The sequence below is a fragment of the Acartia tonsa genome, chromosome 2 (genome assembly GCF_053477335.1).
Source record: "Acartia tonsa isolate MP-2025a chromosome 2, ASM5347733v1, whole genome shotgun sequence".
NCBI lineage: Eukaryota > Metazoa > Arthropoda > Copepoda > Calanoida > Acartiidae > Acartia > Acartia tonsa.
The window spans coordinates 47,646,640-47,656,357 of NC_137261.1; positions in this window are offsets into that span (position 1 = coordinate 47,646,640).

The following is a 9,718-nucleotide window of genomic DNA, read 5'->3' on the forward strand; positions in this document are numbered from 1 at the left end:
ATCAAATAGCATTACTTCAATAGTATTTAACCAGCGCAGCTACTCTACAATTTGACCGAGTAGAAAGGGCTAACAAAACTGGTACTAATTTATAATTTTTATTCTATTATCCGTAGAAAATTGTCTTTAATACGATGCTATATATGATTTATCAGTTAGGCTAAGAACCGGTTCTAATCCAGTGGATATCAATCGGTTTCGAAGCCATACTGGAAAGCATTTTACCATGGTTGGGTAAATTCATTTAAACTATTATTTTTTCTTCGTTGCTTTGGATTTTCCTTGTTCTTTTAAATATAAATAATTCTTCCTAAATTAGAAAGACGTTAGATAATTTAACTAGAAATAAAAACAAAAAGAAAATTTTAGAATTATTTGATTACGTTTTATGTTGCTCAAATTTAAAATTTAACAAGGATATAATATCCCAAGCATAAGGGATATATTATTACTATTTTATAATAAAGTGAAACTTGCAGCTGGTTAAAATAAAGATTCCCCCCTTATACCCAATTTACCCTATCCCGTCCCCTAGTACTGGATGAACGATCTGACAAATAAATGAGTTCCATGTTAGCAAGCTAAATTGACGACAATTTTAACTTTGTTGTAATATCCACGTGTATTCTACATCCATTTCAAGCTTTTTTTGCCTTGATTTGCTAAAGTTAGGAGAACATGCAAAAAGAAGTACAAACACGCAATGTAGAGAAGCCATGCTCTTAGCAATCTAAAGCGAATATACTTAATTAAAACTATATTTTCTCACAATCTTAATGTTGAAACAGTTAATCTTTGTTATTAAAATGTTTTGTTATTTGTATATTGTAGTATTTATTAAACCCTGTATTAAATTTGACCCTGTTGCCCCTAAAAAAAGTTGACGTTTCTTCAATTAAACCAAAAAAGTGATATAAATTAATAGCCACATAATAAAAGTTAAAATGTTTTAACTGTTTAGCGTTTTTGGTTTGCAACCCAAGGAATGATTATATTTCCAGTGTCGCTTCGAAACCGATTAATATCCGGTGGATTAGAACCGGTTCTCAGACATGCTGAAAAATTATTTATAGCATCGTATTATATCCAGTTTTCTACGAATATAAAAATGTACAATCATAAGATTAAAACCAGTTTTTTTAGCCCGCGTGTTCGGAATCTCAGGGCTAAAAAACTGTTTTTAATCTTATAATTGTCCTTTTTATATCCACGGAAAGCTGTTTATAATACGATGCGAGAAATAACTATTCTATGGTTGGGTAGTTCTACTTTAAAAAATAACCTAAAAACAGGACCAATAGCTTTAACGAAAATTTCAGAAAAAGACACACAACGCGCCTAGCATTTGATAAAAATATACATGTTTTCTACAGTTTTGTGTGGCTACTCTAAAAAGTTAATTACTGTTGGAGAGCTGTTAAAAATAAAAAGTCAACTGTCCGTCATTTCAGATCTGATGGGTTGGGTTTTAATAAACATTTATCACTTTTACCACCGTTATAACTTTAAATGTATGACTGTCCGTCTGTCTGTTTGTTTTAAATATTAAATAATATTTTCTTTCTTGTTATTCAAGATAAGAAGATGTTAGATTAAAAGATTTTTTTTTGTTTACAAGAAAAATATTTTTTTGAAGCCCAGACCTTTGTAGGGTTGCAATTATCTAATCCCATTTCTTTCTTTCTAAGAATATCAAGTCCCACAACTTTAGTAATGTAATATACAAGCGGCTACGCCCCTAGAAACCTCTAGGGGCACTTAAGAGAGGGATGGTTGAATTCGGCAACCCTATTTTTATTTTAGTTTTAAATTTAAAAAGTTGTAGAAAAAATTAGGAGAGTGTTTTTTGGGGGGATTGGGACAAAACCCCCTTCCCCTTCCATTTTAATTTTAGTTATGAAAAGAAAAAATGTAAACTTTTCAAAATACTTATAATCCTTCGCAGGGTTTATGAGAAGCTACATTATATTTAAAGGAGAACCATATCGGTTCAGAGGTTAGCCAGATCATTCGGTACACACACAAACACACACACAGATCCTTTTACTTCATCATAAGGATTCCATAGAAATAGATAGATATAGATATTTCTTAGTTTTACCTGACTTTAACCAACCTGAAAATGTTGTAACAATCTAAACAAAATTCCTTTTTTACTCCCCTACCCTAACCTTTTTTTCTGTCTATCTATTAAAAAAAGTTATCTATACTTGATTTAATGATTAGGATTGTCAAAATTCTTTTTATAAGATATTATAAACAAGCGGCTACGCTTATATCAAGGGGCTCTGTATAAAGGTAAAAATGGGGACTGAAAAATACCCTAAAACCATACAGGGACCTATTTCAAACTTTCCTAAAATTACAAAAATGAAATAAGTTAAGTAGTTATAGATATCTTTAGCTTCAGACAAAAAATCTTACAGAATAAGACTTATTAAGGACCCAAACTTTTAATATTTTGAGAAAACCTATCCTTACCCATTATTTTAGGTGGCAAGTCTCAATGAATAAGTCCACGGGGGGCCCAACCATCTAATATACCTAATAGTTACTATCATAACATAATATCTAAACATATGTATATCTATCTATTTAATTATCTATCTATCTATCTAATATACCTAATAGTTACTATCATCCTCTTATTATATGATGTAGTGAGGTTTTTGTCTGAAGTTAAGATCTCAATAAATACCAAACTGATTGGGTTCTCTATTTTAGGTTACATTTAAATAGTTCTGAGATGGTTTTAGGCTATATTATTTTCAAATTTGAGTCTTGGGATGGTTTAAAGGTATTAAAGCTACTCTCTGTCCCTTTGGGGATACAAAGCCCCTGGATGCTAGGGCCATAGCTATAAAAGTAGTAAGGTTTTTTATCTGCAACTTAAGATATCGGTAATAACTGATCCGCTTGAGTTCTCCATTTTCAAATGTTTATCTATCTATCTAATTATGATAGATAATTCATCTATCTATCTATCTATTATATTTATCAATATACTATCTATCTAATTTTGTTAATCTAAAGATCTAAAGTTAGTTACTGAATATTAATATAATAATATTTCATGTTTATTATATTAGAGGTGTAGTATAGTAAGTAATTTTCATCAAAAATTAATTAATATTTTTTAGGCAAAGCTTTTATAAAATATAAAGTGTCGTCTGTATGTCCGAACTTTGATAACAACGGACAAACTTTTCCGAAATATTCGTTTGATTTATATTCTAACTTAACATCTTTGTTTTATGAATAGTTAATATAATGGATATATTATTACTTAGATGTTGCACCCGATTTTATTGTACTCTGATAAAGTGTTGCTCAAAGCTGGCTAAAATAACCTACTCCTCATTATCTCTCTTCATTCCCTTCCTTTCTACTACATGAATGAACTTACCTATAAATGAAGTCCATATTAGCAAGCTAAATTGACGACAAATTTTTTTCCCTGTCAATATATCCACGTATATATATCCATTGGCATAAGAATAGAATTTTTAAATCATGATCTAAACTTCTGCACATTTTTCAAATAAATAAGCAGCCGCTTATTCTAACTGCAGCACTTCAACAGTGTTAAAAAAGAAAAGCAGCTTAGAGTGTCTATACCAAATGAAATCATACAATGCAAATGACAAATGATAGGCCAGTATAAATTTTATCATTGGTCGATTCAAATGTATATTGGTCTATCATTAGTCATTTGTATTGTATGACGTCATTTATTACAGGCACTTTAAGATGCTTCTAAAAAGAACTGCTTTGTACAGCTGCAGTTTGTGGATTGCAAAAGGGCTTTAAAACGTCAAAAGTTTTCATTCTTGCTGAGAATGGGAGTTGAAATTGGATGAAGTGAAAGATAAATATGACCGTCCTTGCATTTTATTGAGTTTAGGACACTCAAGTCACTTACACCCACTCGCTGCTTTTGGCGGCCTGGTATGCCAGGGGTTTTATCTCCCCCATTACCCCCTCTTTTTTTTATTATTTGAGGAGGAGTAATAAAAGTGCCCTTCTATTCCATTGCTCGGCTCTTTAAGCTTTTACACCTCTTAGAGGTGTTTTTAAAATGTAGTAAATAAATCATTGCCTTTTCAATACATATATAAGTATAGATGTATAACCTAGATAACTACCTGGTCCAAGTGATAAGGACCTTTTTCGTCTGCCAGCAAATTGCCCTAAGCTCTTTTGTAGTGAGTTGGCTGTGTTAATATTTCCGACGCTATTGGCTGATATACAAATACCCAATTAGAAGTCGGCACAAGGTCGTCACATATAGCTTGTGCCCCCTCTATTATTTTACTTTAATCCCCAGTCTTATGTTATAATGTCAAATAATTTTTTTATTGATAAATTTGCGTCTTAAAAATGTTGGAACTAGAGTTTTTTCCCAGTGTTACATCCCTCTTTCTTTTCCAAACGAATGAACATTTGACTTATTTTCTAAATGGATTTTTCATTCCAGGTCTTTAATTTTGCTGGATTGTCAGGCATAATCCAGCAATGGCCAGGATTGGTCAGAATTAGAAAGATTTTTGTCAACTCAGTATAATGTAAAGAGAGTCCTTATCAGTTCCCTATTATATTCTACCTAAAATTGCCGGCCGCTTAGATTTATTTGAAGGTTTATACAACATGTACTTTAAGATACATGTTAGAGTATTTTAAAAAGGATGAAAACATCTATAAAAGCATAGCTCTATAAGTTAGACCTATAAACGAACATTGACAAACATAGAGTGTCTTTAAATATTAAAGAAACCTAATATTATTTCGAAATCTGTATTTTTATATTTCATTTTGTTAACGATACTACTGCAATGCTCTAGAAAAACATAAGTAATATCCAAGATTACTTTAAAGGCCATAAAATTTGCATGTTCAAATATCGTAATAAGCTTGCAAGAGTCCATGGCAGCAAATTTTATCCCCCAAATGTCCATTGTCCACTCATGCTTTTAACAATGGTATGACATGGGTGTAATGTACATTAATGTGTCCATTAGGATCTCTAAAAGTGCCGAATTTTAATAAAATCCTTTAAAAATTCATGAATTATCCAATCTAATTAAACTACAAAATATAAACACTGAATTTGATTTCTTTTATAATCATTTCCAGTATGGCTTCAAAACAGATCAATATGCTGGATTAGAACCAGTTTTCAGCCATACTGAAAAACAACTTTCCTTAAATATTAAAATAAACCTGTAACTATAATACCAGTTTTGTTAACCCCGTGGGGCCGAAGGTCTGGGCTAATAAACCTGTTTTTAATCTTATAATTTTTAATTGTAATATCCGCAGAAAGCTGTCTATAATACGATGCGATAAATAACTATTAAAAGAGGAATATTCGAGAGTAGAGAAATAGCAGAAAACAAATCCAAGATTTAGATTTTGTTAAATAGCCTAAACCATTCCGGTATTATAAGCTTTCCTTAAAAAGTAGAACTCAATTAGTTCTGTGGTCAGCGAGATTTTACCTGACAAACATAAACCTTTTCTTCTTATTAAAATTGTATTTTAAATTTAATGTAAAGCTAAATTTTGTCCTTTTTGAAAACATTGTGAATTGGGCAAAAAAACACATCTCTCTGTCCTTTGAGAGTAGATATTTTTACAAGATTTTAACACCCAATACACACATGGGACATAATAATACTACTCCCCCCCGCACCATCTTCTCCAACAAAAATATGGACAATACAATCTCCCCCCCCCCACTACTCTAAAAATTACCCCCCTTAAAAAAATATAAAATACTTTTTTGCTGCTTTTTCAAAGAAGCATAATTTTGTAATATTAGCCACATCAGGCAGATGTAGAATAAACGTGGATATTAAGGGAAAAATTGTCAATTTATTTTGATAAGATGAAACTCTTTTATAGGACATCATTTATTGGTCTGCTCGTTCATCCAGTAGAAGAGATGGGGAAGCAGCTTATAGACAATATACAATTATAGACATACATTGCAATTGAACTTTAGTAAAAATTGTTAGTACATCTAAAATTTATTCAAATATTGGCTACATTGCAGAGACTTTTTTTGAAGCTCTTAAACCATTTTCACGCTCTCCCTCTATAAACACACATATACACTCACACTCACATACACACACACACTCACACACACCTTAGATGTCCTTTTAGCGCTAAATCTGACACTTACGAACCTTTGTGCCAAAATATTTAAAAGGGTTTTATTTTCGTAGCAAAAATCTTCTAAAAGTAAAACTGTTTGTATGTTTGGAGATGCGATCCTCAATTTTCAAATTCTTTGAACGTACAAATAAGACTTTTACAGAAATGCTTTGCATCCAAACTATCTATCTATGCTTGATATAAAGTTAACACTATATAGAGTAGAATCTGAATATTTGATTGATGTGCCCCGCAATTATCAAGTAGCACTCAGGCACAAGACACAATTACTTTAGCTAGGCCCAAGGCATTATTTGTATCCTTTTATGCTTTCATAGGCCTATCTCTACCTATATAACACCATATATGGGTAATGCTAGTCTATTCATGGTAATTTGTATGTGATTTGATAATATTATATGTTTATTAAAGACATTATGTTTATTGTTAAAGTAACCATGTAACCAATCAGTACAAATATGTATGCCTACAACCATGTCTGATTTACATCACAAATTAACATACAGACACTTAATTGCACAGACAAACACTAAGATCCTGGTTCTAAACTGATGTTATAGCATGTACCTCTTAAAATAAGTTAGTTATTCATTGACTCTCCTACCATTAACTTCTCTTCTGGCTTTAAAAGGTAATGACTTAGTTGTTTGGCATGCATTGTAGTTTAAATTTAGGACCCTTAGTACTTAGCATGAATTGAGCTTAGGCCTTATGATAGAATTCTAACACTTAGCACAATTCACTGCTTGGGACTTAGGGCACTTTTCTGTCCTACACTACTTATGATTTTAACACTTATCCTGTAAATATTTTCATACTTAACTTATTCACTTGTAATATAAATACACTTTATAAAAACATTTTCCTTCCTTAATACTTAATATACTTATATAATTCCGATCGAATATCAAAACCAACCAATTATTCTTAGATTAAAGCAATATAATACTTCGCGTGGGTCTTTTGTTGAGCTTCCACCAGCTCAACCAAATTCGTATTATACTTGTGGGAATAGAGGGTTAAGCATTCTAAATAAACGAACCGACGATGAGAATGTCTATGTGTATTGCAGTAAAAGTAGGTTTTTAGTAGTACTCATAGAAGAGCGGTCTCCATACCTAAATTTGGACAAACGCCCCATTCGCACTCACATGTTGATTCATAGTTCTTGTCTATTGCAGTCGTTGCGTTATTTAAGATTCTACTATCTACATTCGTTCTGATCCTTTTTCCTCCGTGTTTATCTACATCTTTCTCTCTCATCCCCTTTTTGTTCTTTTCCAATCCTATTATATAAAGTTGTAAGGTATTTTTGGCTGTAACTTAAGATTTCGCTAATTGATTGAGTTCTCCATTTTATAATTTAATTTTTATATATACGTTTGGTTTAGGCATTTTACTACTTTACTTATTCCATCGATTACAGAGCTTCTAGATGCAAGGAGCACAGTCGCTATTTTTTGCCGCTAGTCCTGAAATTTTTGGATTGTATTATTCTTGTTTGATATTTAGGTAGCGCTGTTAAATTAGTGTACAGCAGATATAATTGATGAAAGGTTATTTAGATAAAGTTATCTATTGCAGTGGATTTATTATTACTTAGATCTATCACCAGATTATCATGTACTCTAATAAAGTGAAACTTTAGTTGGCTAGAAAAACGTTCCATCCCATGCTCCCCCTTTACCCATACCCTCCGATACGACTAGATGCACGAAATGCACCAATAAATGATGTCCATGTTACCAACCTAATTTGACGACAATTTTTTCACCTGTCATAATATCCACGTATATTCTATGTCCATTTCTATGGCTAATATCATATTATGCGTATTTTTAGCATTTTCTTTTACTAAAGCTTCATTTGGTCTTTCATAGATTTGGACCGTGTTAATAGATAATCAGCAAAAAATAACTATGATAACGGAAACCCCTTGGACGTTCAAGGAGGGGGATTTAGAGATTTTTACCTACAAAAGCTTTTCTAACAAAAGGATAGAAGGACAGACACGTTTACATATAGAGTCAGCTAAACCATTAAGAATTACCGAAATAAGCTAAAATTATTTTTTTTTTAAATAAAGATTTATTTGATCTAAAGGTAGCAGTATCTTTTATCTAAGTTATTTAACTATTTAAGTTAATATATTTTAGCAGGGGGGGGGGGGATGAACATTCATTTTAAAACAAGAATGATAAAATTGAGAAAAACGAATTGATCAGAAAAACTTAAATTATTAAATTTGTCAAGAAACAGAATATTCCTTAGAAATCAAATTGCTTAAAATTGATTTTCAAAACAACATTCTTTAATTTAGTCTTAGAGATGCTTCGCTTGAAACATTTCTTAAGTTTAAAATTACTGCGGACAATTTATATTACATAGGACTTTTGTTTAAATGGGGGTCCCTTATTTATGGGGGTTACTTAAACGAGTCGATAGGGATGTGGATGGTGGTATGGGTCTAATAGTGGGTGGATCTTTTAAGCTTATATAGCATCTTTTGTACAAATAATAGATCAAATAAAATAGACTACAATATGAATTAAATTCAGTATATTTAATGTTGTATATCTAATTGTGTATATATCTATTGTCTCCCCTAAATTGGATATTGATAAGGGACAATGACTATTATGTATCATATTGTATATCTAATTGTGTATATATCTATTGTCTCCCCTAAATTGGATATTGATAAGGGACAATAACTATTATGTATCATATTGTATATCTAATTGTGTATATATCTATTGTCTCCCCTAAATTGGATATTGATAAGGGACAATGACTATTATGTATCATGTTGTATATCTAATTGTGTATATATCTATTGTCTCCCCTAAATTGGATATTGATAAGGGACAATGACTATTATGTATCATATTGTATATCTAATTGTGTATATATCTATTGTCTCCCCTAAATTGGTTATTAATAAGGTAAAATGAATATTATGTATCATATTGTATATCTAATTGTGTATATATCTATTGTCTCCCCTAAATTGGTTAGTGATAAGGGACAATGACTATTATGTATCATATTGTATATCTAATTGTGTATATATCTATTGTGTCCCCTAAATTGGTTATTGATAAGGGACAATGACTATTGGCACTTAAGATTCTCTGGACACCTCCCCCCCCCCCCCTTCCTCCCACAAATACACAGTTAAAAAAAAATATATGACATGGAAGTTTTATAGGTAATAACATTCTTTTAAAGCAAATCTTTTAATTTTTGTATGATACTATAGGAACATCAGATTTTCTAATTAGAGTTACATAGACGTACAAAGGAGTGGAGGAGGGGGGGGGGGGTGTAAAGTGGTGTTTATCTCTCTCAAACCTTTGAAACAACTCATATTACCCCCCTCAAAAAAAAGCTTCCTTGAGAATAAAGTTTTCTTTTTGTTTCAATTCGTTACATTCAAAGCCTGTAGTCACTTTTAATCAACAGAAATATGTTCAACAGTGGTTTGATCTGAAATGCAGTATGAGCTTATCGAAAGATGTTTTTTTTAATAGAGGGG